Source organism: Kogia breviceps, chromosome 5 (assembly GCF_026419965.1).
Source record: "Kogia breviceps isolate mKogBre1 chromosome 5, mKogBre1 haplotype 1, whole genome shotgun sequence".
Taxonomy (NCBI): domain Eukaryota; kingdom Metazoa; phylum Chordata; class Mammalia; order Artiodactyla; family Physeteridae; genus Kogia; species Kogia breviceps.
In genome coordinates, this window is record NC_081314.1 from 44,670,009 (window position 1) to 44,684,986 (window position 14,978).

General features: G+C 42.8%; 1 protein-coding gene across 2 annotated transcripts in view; it reads left to right on the forward strand.

The window, feature by feature from the left end:
- The window catches only part of SCHIP1 (schwannomin interacting protein 1), a 799,100-nt gene that overhangs the window by 144,273 nt on the left and 639,849 nt on the right, over positions 1-14,978 (forward strand). The window lies entirely within an intron of this gene.

Genomic DNA, 14,978 nt, shown 5'->3' on the forward strand with positions numbered 1-14,978 from the left:
CATTTGCTAGTGTGAGAGTGGAGCAACTTAGAAGGGAGGAAAGTCTTCATGCACCATCAGGTCCAGAGACCTTTTAGTGTGAAAGGGCTCTTTATTAGTGCTTCCAGGAACCCCTCACAGATGATTGAAAGACTATCAGACTATTCCTCCAGGAAAAGCCATCCCTAGAGCAACTATGCCATGCCCAGCCTTTGCTCTCACCTCACCCCACCCAGCTAGTCCTACTGACACTTTCCACTTTTCTCCATCATAAAAGGGACCCGGTCAGCAGTCAGCTGCCCCTACTCATGAGCCTTTAGGGGCCACAACATTTGTTCTCTCACTCACTGTATTCATTGCGATACTCTTGGCCCCCACTGCTCTCCTCTGTGGAGAGGTCAGGCACAAACCTAAGCCTCTTTTTCTCTGCCTCTTGGGTTTCTGATATTTCTTAGCTTCCTTCCAAGGAACTTGTCCCCAGGGCAGAACTGTTGACCAATGGGCTGGAAACTACTCAATTCCTAACAATCCTCACTTTGCAAGGGGAATTCTCTTTTCTCCAACTTCTTTGTGGAAGTTTCCTGGATTAACCCAACACTGTCACTGTCTGTAGTGGGCTGTGTAGTGGTCAAAAAAAGATATGTTCATGTCCTAACCCTAGGAACCTGAGAATGTGACCTTATTTGGAAAAAGAGTCTTTACGGATGTAATTAAGAATCTGAATCTCTTGACATGAGATTATTCTGGATTAGGGAGGTCCCTAAATCCAATGGCAGAGGTCCTTATAAAGTAGATAGGAGAAAGAACACAGAGAGGAGACCATGTGAATGATCTCAGGGGCCTGCGGGGTATGGCAGCTTGAAGCAGGATCTTAGTTCCCTGACAGGGAATCAAACCTGGGCCACGGTCCTGAGAGTGCTGAATCCTAACCACTCGACCATGAGGGCTAGCAGCCTTGGAACAGGACCTCCATCCTTGTCTTCTTTGAGGAAAGAATTCAGCGAAGAGATGGAGGGTAGTGAAGTGGATAAAGTGTTTCTTAGAAGCAGAGTACGTATGAAAAGGACACACAAGCGGGCTCAGAGAGAGAGAGTTGAGCTATTGGGGTGGCTTAAATTGCTTATATGGGGGTAGTTTTCTAGGTTCCCTCTGGGCAATCATCTTGCTTATTGTCCATATCTGGTCTGATTCAGGGCCCTTCCCAACGTGTATGTGCACCGTTTAGCCAGGATGTCTTCCAGAATGAGGGTTCCTGGGAGGTTGACAGGACATATTATGAGCTGGCACCCCTGCCCTTCCCTGACCCCTCAGGATTTTTTCTGCACATGTGTGGCCTGAGAGGTCTCCTCAATCCCAAGAAAAATGTGGCCTCCTTATCTTTTACTCAAGCAGAGCTCTGCTCCTGCCATTATCTTTATCTTGAAGTAACAGGAGATAAGTTCCAGCTTCACAGCCTGGGGCCCAACTATCTCATGTCTCATGAAGACCACAAGATTGGAGTTGTTACCAAACCAAACTTGGGTCCACACGCAGTAAAGCCAATCTACCTACATGGGGTTGTGATGAAGGAAGGTGCAGCATTTTTTGTAGGTGCCAGACATGGAGGCCGGGACAGCTAGTGCACAAAAAGCCCGAACTCTACGATGTGTTTCAGCAAAGCATTTTTTTTTTTTAGACAAATTAAGCCCACTGGATTAACTTTATTATTTATTTATTTATTTTTGGCTGTGTTGGGTCTTCACTGCTGCACACGGGCTTTCTCTAGTTGCAGCAAGCAGGGGCTCCTCTTCGTTGTGGTGCGTGGGCTTCTCACTGTGGTGGCTTCTCTTTGCTGCAGAGCACGGGCTCTAGGCGCGTGGGCTTCAGTAGTTGTGGCACACGGGCTTAGTTGCCCTGCCGGCATGTGGGATCTTCCGGGAGCAGGGCTCGAACCTGTGTACGCTGCATTGGCAGGCAGATTGTTAACCACTGCGCCACCAGGGAAGCCCTCAGAAAAGCATTTTTTTTTTTTTTTTAAATGGGAACTGGTTATGAAACCTTTACTGTTTTGTTGATGGGAATGCTTTCTTTCTTTCTTTTTTTTTTTTAAAGAAGATATTGGGGGTAGGAGTTTATTAATTAATTTATTTATTTTTGGCTGCGTTGGGTCTTCGTTTCTGCGTGAGGGCCTTCTCCAGTTGCGGCAAGCTGGGGCCACTCTCCATCGCGGTGCGCGGGCCTCTCACTATCGCGGCCTCTCTTGTTGCGGAGCACAGGCTCCAGACACGCAGGCTCAGCGGTTGTGGCTCACGGGCCCAGTTGCTCCGCGGTTTGCGGGGTCCTCCCAGACCAGGGCTCGAACCTGCGTCCCCTGCATTAGCAGGCAGACTCTCAAACACTGCGCCACCAGGGAAGCCCAGTAAAGCATTTTTAAAGGCCAGGTGAGGGAGGGTAGTCCCAGGGTATGTGATCAGCTTTTGCACAATTCTCTGATTGGTTGATGGTAAGGTAACAGGGCGGAGTTACAGGCCTTAACATTTTCAATCCTTAGACACCAGTAGGTCTCAGGGCTATGTGCTCATGGTCATCAAGTAGTTAATTTCTTCCATCTGGTGGGGGTTTTCATATCTGTAAAACAGCTCAGGAAATGTGCATCAGATACTATTATCTAGGTACTTAAGAGAGGAGCCAAAGCAGAGGATACGGGGGAAGGGGTCTGTCCCAGGAAGGCCCTGTAGGGTCCTGCTCGGTTACAGATATGCAGACACAAACCAAGGAATGCTTAGAGCCATCAGAAGTTGGAAGAGGCAAGGAAGAATTCTCCTCTAGAGCCTTGGGAGGGAGTGTGATCCTGCTGATACCTTGACATTGGCCTTCTGGTCTCCAGGACTGTGAAAGAATAAATTTCTGTTGTTTTTAAGCCACCAAGTTTGTGATAATTCATTATGGCAGCCCTCGGAAACTAATGAACTATCTTTGCTTTAGCCAGGGATGGGCTTGGATGAAACTGCTCCATGCTAACCTGAATTTGCACTATAAAGGCTGGAGGGGGGATGTCTTAGCAGTGACGATAAAACAGATCACACAAGTGAAGACTAGTGAATTCCCACTCTGATGATGAGAGAATAAATCTACCTCCCCTCCTGGGAAGTTTATATTCTAGTTGTCAGCACAATGCCTAAACATTAAAAAAAAATAAAAGGGTTATGCTATTACGTCATGAGTCATCTTACCTGTAAAGATGGACACCTGTAAAGACGGACACAAGGCACACCAAAATAAACGGACAAAGCTAAGGAGAAGTGAGGCCAGAGCTCAGAGGAAGGAGTGGTTGAGTGAGCTGGAGAGGCCATGGCCTTGTGGAAACTGTGCCTCACCAGGAGTGGGCCTGTGAGTGCCGTCTGCCCAGTGCAGACAATAAGGGGTGCGTAGTCTGCAGGGAACTTAAAAAAGTAATAAAAAACCACTAAAAGTCGATCTGCTTTTTATTATCACCATAGGCCAACAATTAGAAATGATTTTGCCAGTGACCAAATGCTCCTCCCCACAAATCTTTCATTAGTATGTTTTAAACAATTGCTGAAATGCTGATGAGGTTTAATACTATATACATAAGTTTCACATGAGCACATTTTTATTACTTAGCCTTTAATAAACATTGTATCTATATAGAGTTAATTCAAGTTATGCAGTTGACCCCTGATGGGCAGAGTCAAGAACACGTGCTTGTTTTGAGACTCAGTGTATAGGGTTAGAAATTGTTTGAGGTTACTTTAGAACAGTTCATGTCTTCAGCGCCTGGAGCTACATATTCCTGTGTGTAAGTAGTAGATTCATAAAAAGCAATGATGACGCATGGATTCTAAAAACCAAGAAATAACTGGAGTTACTTTAATTGTCACTCTGTGCAAATACTTTGAAATTTTATTTGTGACTGAGTTTGAAAACAGTGAAACGGAGTGGAGTTCACATTACAAGATGTACTATTTTTGTGGGGTGAATACAAATTTTGTTTCATACGTGAAGTATTTTGCTGAATTTAAATATCTTTAAAATTGAATTATTTTAAAATTGTTAATTGTTTAAAAAGTAAAGAACAGAGCAAGAAACGATTATTATTGCTGATTTGCGAAATTTTTTTTCTGAAAACAAATTTTATTTATATTGGGTGAGGCATTAAAAAATCCACCCTGGGTGTCAAATATATGAGTTATGCCATTGTGTGGATGAGGAAAGGCAGATGTAGAATTTGAGGAATGGTGGCTTTTAAGTTCACTCCTCCAAATTTAAATCCTTTGCTTACAATTACCCTGGCCAATTTCACAGTATTTATGAAAAATTTTAAAGCAAAGAAGGAGGCTATGTGGATAATTCGGGTGACCATATATCCTGGTTTTCCTAGGACACCTCCAGTTTAAGCCTGTTGCCCAGCATCATAGTTAATGGAGCTCCTCCCTCCCACTCGCCAGTGTGTCCCATGGGTCATCCTTTAGATGAGGGGCAAGTTGTGCCCACACAGAACAAAGTTTAGAATTGAAAATATTGTTTGTAGTTCTAAATACATGGACATTAAGGGTCGTCTATTGGTAAGAGGGCCAATCGACAACTTTACTGTCAATTGTGAGTTATAAATGTCGAATAACCAGGGAATAGTGAAGGGAGATTACGAATCCATTTAAATGGCAATAAATCGCAACTCTTTTCATTGGTTGAGCGGGCAAACGAGTTTAGAAGGAAAGCACTGGTGTGGATCATCAAGTTTCTATTTCTTTGCTTAACAGTTTTAGAAGGAAAGCTAGAGTGGTGACACACAATCTAGACAGAAGAGAGGTTTTAGAGTGTGATTTGAAAATTGTCAGAGCTGGAGTGAAACCAGGCAGCATGGAATGGAAGACAGTGGAGAGAGCTGAAGTAAGCAGAGAAGTTTTTGTGGTGGACTGCATGGGTAAAGGCAGCTGGGGTTCAGTAGAAGAGTGTCTGACTATGGAGAGAATAAATCAGATTTAAAATAAGAAGCATAATCTGAATTAGATAGCAGGTAAGACTGGGGTGATATAAGCCAGGAGAGACTTTCTTCCCTACGGTAGTTGTGAGCGAAACCCAGCATAACTGTGCATGTTCCTCCATGTTTCTTTGTCTTAGTGCGTGCTCTTTCTTGGATTAGAAACAACCATTCCCATCTCTTCCACTGAACAAATTCTGAGCTGTCCTTTAAAAAGCAGTGTAGCGGGCTTCCCTGGTGGCGCAGTGGTTGAGAGTCCGCATGCCGATGCAGGGGACGCGGGTTCGTGCCCTGGTCCGGGAAGATCCCACGTGGCGCGGAGTGGCTGGGCCCGTGAGCCATGGCCACTGGGCCTGCGCGTCCGGAGCCTGTGCTCCACAACGGGAGAGGCCACAACAGTGAGAGGCCCGCGTACCGCAGGAAAAAAAAGAAAAAAAAAAAGGCAATGTAGTATGGTGGTTTTAAGCACTAATTTTGGAAGCAGAGAACCAGCATTATCACTTTCTAGATGTGTGATCCTAGGTAAGTCAGCCTCTGTACCTCTTTCTCATCTGTAAAATGTGGGTATTGATAGTGCTTACCCTGTGAGGTTTTTGGGACAGTGAAATGACTTAAATGTTTAGTACTAGAACCTGGCCCCCAAGAAGCACTATGTGAATGTTAGCCATTATTATTTCAAATTCAGCTCATGGAATCAGTTCCTCTTGAAAGTACTTCCCAACTCCACTTCCAGGCTGTCACAGGGAACCTCCCATAAGACCCTGTACACAGCCAGTCCTATGCTGTAAGCATTTATTTTATTTTCCAACTCAGTTTAAACTCCTTCCACCAAATATTAGGTCTTATGCATTTTTACATCCCCCTGCCTAGCGGAATTCTTCATAATAGTAGTTGTTCGATAAATATTTATTGAATGGATCAAATGAATGCTGGCAATTCAGCTCTCCAAATCTGTCTTTGAAAGGGATTTCTTAGGGAGTTAGAAATTTCTTAGGGAGATATTTCTTAGGGAGACACTATGCCTACTTTAGTGGCAGAGGGCTCTGGAAAGAATGTAATCTTCAACCACTGAAAGCTGGCATTTGCCCACAGTACACTATTAGACCAGACACATAAACCTTGCTGTTGCCACAGAAAGCCTCCCACCTGTGAAAACCAGTTTTCATTTCTAATCTTCTTGATCATTTTTAGCCTTTTATTGGAAGCTCCTAACTTGGCTTCTGTGACCCCATTTCCTCCTCCTATTTTACTGGCTGGGGATGTTCCATCTATTCTGTGGGCTTCTCTTCAAGTCATTCTTTAAATGTTCATGTTCCTGAGAGCCATCTTTGTTCTTTAATTCTCACTTGATACACTTTTCCTGGGGAATCCCATCCTTCCTATTACTAACTGCAGATTTCCAAATGTCTATCATTATCCTTGACCATTCCTTCAGTTGCAAACCTGCCTTCTGGGCATATCCACCTAGACCTTAAACTCAGCATGACCAAAACACAAAACTGGACCTATCATCACCTCTGTCCGCACCCCAGACTGTTTTTTTCACTCTCTCTCTTTATCCATTCTTGTTAATGGAGTAAAAATCTTGGGAATTATTATAGGCAACTCTCTCTCTTTCTCTGATTTGCTCCGGGGCTAGTGCTAGCTATTTGGCCTCCTAGAAATCTCTTAGCTGCATCCCACCTTCCCTAGATCCTCACCACCATTAACCTAGTTCAACCCTAACGTATCTTGCTTGAACTATTCCAAGATCTTAGGGTCTTCACAGTATTCACTGGTTCTGCATGGTTCTTAGCTTAGTTTCTTGGCTTGATGTTTCTGATCAAATGAGTGTTTCAAATTCAGGCCTCTCAGCTGCGTAGCATGGGCTTTAGGTCCCCATCTGTCAATGATGTCTCAGTTTCTCCATGTGGCCAAGGGCTGGCAGTGATCTCCCTTTACTCATTCACATACACCGTTAACTTCTTTCTGGCTCCCAGCCCTATAGAAGAAACCCTTTCCACCTTATCAGCAGGTACTGGGCATTCACAAACATAAAAACCTACCTGTGAGGTAAGCACTAACCCAGTTTCTCTGTGAGCAGCACAGTTTAAACTCTGGCTTATCGCTCTGGCTTTTGTTTCCTTTTCTGTTTCTGGCAGCTGGAACTTTTCCTTTCTTACTTTTGAGCTTGGCTCAAAAGTAAGCACCATTCCATGCTGCCTGGTTTCAAATCTACAATTTGTTTGGAAAGTTTATCCAGCAAGTCCATGTGTTTGGAGTTGGAGGGGGTATTGCTACCCACTTCTCAGCTTGTCACACTGAAGGGAAGTCAACTGTTAAAAGATAATTTCAAAAAAAGTTAAAATAATCCTCATACCAATCTACAAAGGAATACGTTAAAGATTTTATGTAACTCATTAAGAAGACCAGCAAAGATGTTACACTGACTTGAAGAAGTTGAAACACAGACCCATTATAGATCAGGAATTTTGAAAATGGTAATGCAAATGGAGGTACACCTAACTTCTTCTATAGTGCAGAGAGAGGTCAATTAAACTCTCCTGGACAGGAGAGTTTGCCTGTCTGCAGGCAAGGATTATTTTGCATTTTTATCTGTTATCTACAATTTGTAGAGTTGTGAAATAGCTAAAAGGCAACGAACAGCTAGAACAGGTAACCCAGAGGACGTGCTGGATTTAGATAATGTGTAGTTTTCCACTGAGGCACAGTTTTTCCCGACACTATGCTGTAATTATTTGTTTTGTGTTTGTTTCTTGTTTCCCCAGGAATAGGGGTTGGGTTAAAGTTATTGTTACACATCTAGGGCCTAGAACATCTTACGTTACTTGGAAACGACTCACTAACTACAGATGGAATGAATAAATGTGTTTCATATAGAAACTGAAGGATTTTCTCCCCTCCTTTAAAGAAGGAGAAATTTTGAGAGAGAAAGAAAGAAAGAAAAAATGTATTAATATTTATATTTCTGTAATATACATGACTCAGAAAAGGAACTGAGAAGCTTGTGTCCTCCACCCAACTTGCTCTCTCCATAAGTCCAGGCATTCAGGGCACCTTCATCACTTGGTGTCCTGCGTCAGCAATGTATCACGTTGTTACAGGTGAACATCAAATAAAAGATCCTTCTTTTTAAGTTGTCTGTCAACCAGGTCTAATTTCTTAAGGCATATTTGCCAAAGTATCTTCCTTTTGATAAATAATGCTAGTTCTCCTCCTGGAATACATGTAAAGAAAATTCTTAATTACTTTCTTTTCAGATGCTTCTGCATCCGAATTGCTTAATGGCTGCTGCCCTTTAGGTCCTGCCTTATCAGGGGGATCTTAGGGGCCTTGCCAGCAACACCATCAGTCAGGTAATTTGCATGAATAGTTATTTAATAAAAATCCAGCCCCCTTATCACTGTTCCCTGCAGGATCCTCATTAGTCAGTAACCTAATTCAGGCTTGAAAGATTTCCATTATGGTGCCCTTTGTTTCCTACCATTGCCTAATTTTCTGTTCAGCAGGACATTTTTTCTGCAGCCTATGACTTGTTTCTTGACTGACATACATGAATATTTTTTCTTCAAAATAAATGAGGGCATAAATGTACACAGTCCATTTCCCATTAATGGTGCATTCAGTTAGGTAATACAATAAAATGTCAGAGGGGTGTTATCAAAACAACCCCTGAAGTTATCTTTAAAAGCAAACTAAAGTGACTTGAAAAAATATAAGTCACTAACTTGACTGTGAGTATATGTGAAGGTAAATAGACAATCCAAACAGCAAAATCATTTTAGTCATTGAAATAATAGTTCCCATTTTACCAGTTTAAGAACTCGATTATCTCTCCCTTTTTCGCCCAACAAATTTAGTTTGAAATAGTAATCTAAACTGGAATAGATCACCTAATAGAGAAGTTTGGGATATTTCAGAACTCTTTAAAATCTTACAGAGAGTGCTAAGCCAGTAATTTTCATCCCTGGTTGCATATTACCATCACCTAGGAAGGTTTCAAAACATGCCAGTGAACTGATTCCATCCATAGATATTCTGTTTTAATTGGTTTGAGATGAGGCCTGGGAATAGGTAATTTTCAAAAACTCCCTAGGTAATTCTAATGTCCAACCAGGGTTGAAAACCTCTAGAAATTTTGCTCAGTAGAACTCTTATAAGTAACACTGAATTGTGCTTTTCTTATTATCGGATGACTGAGTTGTCATCTAGATTTCTGGGTGGTCTGTCAAGACATTTTTCTTTAGAAAAATAAAATGATATCTTTTGTGTTTGCTGAGCATTTATGACATGGTTGGCTGGATTTCATCATGGTGGCCTAAAACTTTGTGAGATGTATAATTTCTGTCATGTAAGAAGCAGGAGCATGAATTCTCAGTCAATCTCTATTATGTAGGAGCAATGATCTTGAATTTGCATATTATACTAAAAGGAGGATTCAACTTGCAGTGTTCCAGTAAATTGAGAGAGTTACTTTTTTTTTAAAAGATGAATTATGACTAACTTTAGTTAGTTAGTTTTATTTATTATTTTATTTTTATTTTTGGCTGCGTTGGGTGGGTCTTTGTTGTTGCAAGTGGGCTTTCTCTAGTTGTGGCGACGGGGGGATACCCTTCATTGTGGTGCGCGGGCTTCTCTTTGCAGTGGCTTCTCTTGTTACAGAGCACAGGCTCTAGGCGTGTGGGCTTCAGTAGTTGCAGCACGTGGGCTCAGTAGTTGTGGCTTACGGGCTCTAGGGCACAGGCTCAGTAGCCATGGCGCACGGGCTTAGTTGCTCCATGGCATGTGGGATCTTCCCGGACCAGGGCTCGAACCCGTGTCCCCTGCATTGGCAGGAGGATTCTCAACCACTGCGCCACCAGGGAAGCCCAAGAGAGAGTTACTTTTAATCCAAGATACTCTCCTTCCCATACACATCCTGTCCACCCTGCAGGAAACACCCTTCTGCTTAATTGCCAGTGCCCAGAGCACTCTTGTCCTTTTGTTTTTTATGCCTGCTCCACATCACAGCCTCTTCCCTTAATTCCTCCATTTACCTGGCCAACCCCTTTTGCTTTTCAGGTGTCAGCTGAGGGATTACTTTCCTTAAGTAGCTCTTCTTAACTTCCCTTTCCCCCTAGGTTCTGCATCCGCCTAAGTGCTCCCAGAGCCTGTCCATTGAAGCATTCACCCTGAATCACATTGCCCTCTTTTCTTACCTGAATTTCCCACTAGAAAACTCCTTGACGACAAGGGCTGTGTTCTCTTTACTATAGCGGCAGTGGTAGCAGTTGCTGTTCTAAGTACTTTATGTAATCTATCCACATAAGTCTCATAAACAACCCTATATGGTAGTTATTGCCATTATTCCCATTTTAAACATGATGCAGCAAAAACTTAATTAACTTTTTTGACTACTGCTGTGAAGATAATATTGTGCATATACACGTTCACACAGCCAGCAAGAAGAGTGGTTGGGTATTGATGTAATCTGGCTCTGGATTCTGAGTTCTTAATGAATATGCTGAATAAACAAGTATAGCTGCACAAGTACGGACTTATAGATGCCTAGGGGTACGGTGAATATAGTTCCCACTTAGGTATGCTCTAAATGGTTATGCTGAATTATTGAGATAGTACTAATCTCATTTTCCTGAAAGAGAAATTGTGTGTGTGTGTGTGTGTGTGTGTGTGAGAGAGAGAGAGAGAGAGAGAGAGAGAGAGAGAGAGAGAGAGAGGGAGAGAAAAACAGGAAGTTAGAGGGAGAGAGAGATAACGTATTATCAGAAGTTTAAACACACAAGAAAGAGGCAAGATTATGACAAGTCAGTCAATGACATGTTTGGGATGGGCCCAGCAGTCAAGTCAGAAACGTAAATATGCAGTACCATATCACAAAGCTTTTTGAATCAGCTCATCTTTGTCTTTTGTGTTAGAAGAGAGGGCAAGAAGTAGTGTCAGAATCTACCTATAGATTAACCAGACCATTTAAAACTACCTAGGTGGCCTAGCATGGGGAAAAGAATTTGAGAGTTCATAAGTCTCAGAATTGTTTATATTGTCAGTGGGGTAAATAAAAAGCAGACATAATTCTCTATTTCGAAACCTATTCAGGGGCTATATGTATTGAACCTTTTTATTAGTTTTCTATTTCTGCTGTAATGAATAATTATAAACTTAGTAGCTTAAAACAACACAAATTTATTATCTTACAGACCTGATGGTTAGAATATTTCAGGAAAAATGAGGCATGAGAGGAGGGTCATGTCCCAGGTCTTGAGCGAGTCCCTGGGACAGGCTGCCAAGTGAGAGTCCTTGGCTTCATGAAGGAGAGAATTCAAGAGCGAGCCATTGTAAAGTGAAAGCAGGTTTATTTAGAAAGATGCACACTCCATAGACAGAATGAGGTGCATCTCAGAAAGTGAGAGTGGCCCCAAATATGGGGTATTTAGTTTTTATGGGCTGGGTAATTTCTTAGGCTAATGAGTGGGAGAAGTATTCCAACTATTTTGGGGAGGGGGGTGGAGGTTTCTAGGAATTGGGTCACTGCCCACTTTTTGGCCTTTTATGGTTGGCCTTGGCACCTCTGGGTGTGTCATTTAGCATATGCTAATGTATTACAATGAGCACATAACAAGGCTCAAGGTCCACTGGAAGTCGAATCATCTGCCATCTTGGACCTAGTTGGTTCTAACCAGTTTATGTCATGTCCTCAATGGCTATGTCATTCTTTGAAAGGTCGTGCCCTGCCCCCTTCCTGTCTCAAGAAGTCTGAAATAAGTGGGTTTCACTGGGCTAAAATCAAGTGTCTGGAAGCCTGCCTTCCTTCTGGAGACTCTAGAGGAGAGTGTGTCCCCACCTTCTAGAAATTGCCTCCATCCCTTGGCTCCTGGCCCCTTCCTCTGTCTTCAGTGCCAGCAGCATAGCCTCTCTCTCTCTTACTCTGACTCTCCTGCCTTCCTCCTGTAAGGACCCGTGTGATTACATTAGTCCACCTGGACAATCTAAGATAAACTCCCCATCTCAAGATCCTTTTAATCACATCTGTACTGTCCCTTTTGCCATGCAAGGGAACATATTCACAGGTTCCAGGGACATCGTTTGGGGTGGGGTCCATCATTCTGTCTATTAAAACTGTTAGCAATCTCTAAGAAAAATGTGTAGCCAAAGGACACCCTCATATGTTGTGTCTGGTTAAGGACATTATAGAAAATAAAACCAAAGACTCAGATTATTTTTTTTCAAACTTAGCATTTAAAAAGAAACTGCTATTTATAAGAATTGTGTTGCAGGAAGGATGGATGGAAGTCTTCCTCAGTCAGAAGCTTGGACCTACCCCGTCTCAGTTCCATACACATCAAACTTACTGGCCTCCTATACATGAGAATAGCCTAGGACCCCCCTCTGAGCAGTGACCCGTGGTCAGAAAAGAGGACCACCTCTTGACGTGCAAGAGAGACAAGACCATCTGATGCTTAGTAGAGGAGGTAAAGGTAAATTTGTCGTCATCAATTAGCAGACTTCAAAAAAGTTATTTGAGGACTTCCCTAGTGGTCCAGTGGGTAAGACTACATGCTCCCAGTGCAGGGGGCCTGGGTTCGATCCCTGGTCGGGGAACTAGATCCTGCATGCATGCTGCAACTAAAGAGTTCGCACGCTGAAACTAAGAAGTCCACATGCCACAACTAAAGGATCCCACCTGCCACAATGAAGATCCCGCGTTTCACAACTAAGACCCAGTGCAGCCAAAATAAATAAATAAATACATTTTTTTTTTAAAAAGGTTATTTGAAAAAGAGCCAATTCCAGGTCTTGTAAAAGGATCACAATGTTTTTCCAGTACAGCATTAAGGTTCTCTCCTTTGTTAGAGACTTTAATATTTTTCTTCTACCTGTATTGACTTGTATCCCTGTTGTAATGATATGGGAGGGCTGGTCTCATTAGGATATACATGTAAGCTGACTTATATTTCTATATTTGAGAAGTGTAAGCTGCAAAGACTTCTTTATAACTTCCACTTCACGTCCAAGTCTGAAATATCCTCCCGTTTCAGTCCCACTGGATGAGGCCCTGGATGAGTGAAAGAGAAAGCCTAGTTAAATGGGATGCTTTCTTCTGCACTCAGCAGTGTCCCTGGAGAAGTTTGACAGGTTTCTCTTTGCCCTTTATGTTTCTTGAATTTTTTCTCTGTTGAGGCGTGAACAAAACCTAATGGACAAGCAGTGAGTCTACAATGGGTCTGTTTCCATTCTTCCTATATCTCAGATTTCCATGTCATGTGCTCCCTGATATTTACTTTTGTACTCTCGCATTGTCAGACTTTAAAAGGCAGCCTCTGCAGCAGGTTAAAAATGAGAGTAAGGTTATGGGACTGAGGTCAATGCACAGCTCTCCATGGTCTCTGTTTTGTTCTGAATTTTGCACCACTGCCCCGCTCCCCGAAAAATATTCCTATGTTGAAGTCCTAACCCCCACGGTGACTGTGTTTGGAGCTAGGACCTTTAAAGAGGTAATTAAGGTTAAATGAGGTTATTAGAGTGGGAGCCCTAATTCCAATAGGACTGGTGTCCTTATAAAAAGAGAAAGAAACACCAGGGAAGTGTACACGCAGAGAAAAGTACATGTGAGGACACAGCAAGAGGAGAAGCCTCAGGAGAAACCAATCCTGTTGGGACCTTGATCTTGAACTTGAGAAAATAAATTTTTGTTGGTTGTACCACCCAGTCTACAGTATTTTGCCTTGGCTGTCCCAGAAAACAAATACACTGTCTTCTTTCTAGTCATGGGGACCAGAAACACTTCAGATGGTGTTGGATGGTGGCTGCTCCATTGGCCTGGGTCCCAACCTCAGCACAACAAAGACACAGCGACCCAACAGTATATCTGTGATGAACATGGAACATGGACAAAAACGCTAACTTTCTGGTTTTAGAACATTAAGATTTGGGGGCTGCCTATCCTGGCTGCTGACTATAGTGGTTGTTATTTTCATCTTCAACATTGGAGAATGAAGCTGATAGTTCTGAAGACTTGCCCAAGTCCTTCTGTGTCCTGAACTAAAGCTTCCATTTCTGTACCAGGCTCCTTCCCCACCAGTTGTCATTTACATGTTTGGTTTGTAGGGGAGGGAAAAAAGTCTTTTCTCCCTGCTCATCTTAGATTCTCAGGCTTGGGCCTTCTATATTAGACTGACAAAAGACAGATTAACAAGAGAAAAACAAACAAGTTGATTTAACATGTGCATTGCATTTACACATGGGAGCAGTCAGTGATGAGTAACTCAAAGGGGTGGTTAAAACTTGGGCTTCATGGCTTCCCTGGTGGCGCAGTGGTTGAGAGTCCGCCTGCCAATGCAGCGGACGCGGGTTCGTGCCCCGGTCTGGGAGGATCCCACGTGTCACGGAGCGGCTGGGCCCGTGAGCCATGGCCGCTGAGCCTGCACGTCGGGAGCCTGTGCTCTGCAACGGGAGAGGCCAGAACAGTGAGAGGCCTGTGTACTGCAAAAAAAAAAAACCCAACAAAAACAAAAAAACTTGGGCTTCATAGCATCTTAACAAAAGAACAATACATTTTTAGGGAAGAGACAAGACGGAGGAAAAGAACTTTGAGTTTCTAGGGCATCAAACGGTGTGAAAGTAGTAAATGTACGAGGGAACTAATGGTAGAGAAGTGTTAGTTTCAGCAAGATGTGTACTGTAGATTCCTCTGATGGTCTCTGGGCTGATAAGGGTCTTGAATTGTCTCTGGGCATTAACTTCTGTCCTTCCTGGTGGAGAGGGGAGGGGAGGTACCTTTACAAATTTATGTCTTGCTTTAAGGCAAGCAGGAAAGGTCAGCGAGCTTTTCTTGTATCTGCGTCTTGTCAACTGTCAGCTCAATAATCAAAATGCTGAAGTGGCATATTTTGGGGTAGCATATTGTGCTACCCTTCTAGTTCTTTCAGAATTTGAGAAACCTAATGATATGAAGAAAAAATCTGTTATGGAGAGAATAACAGTCAGGTTGCCAACATTTGAAAGGTAATTTAGAATAAGACAG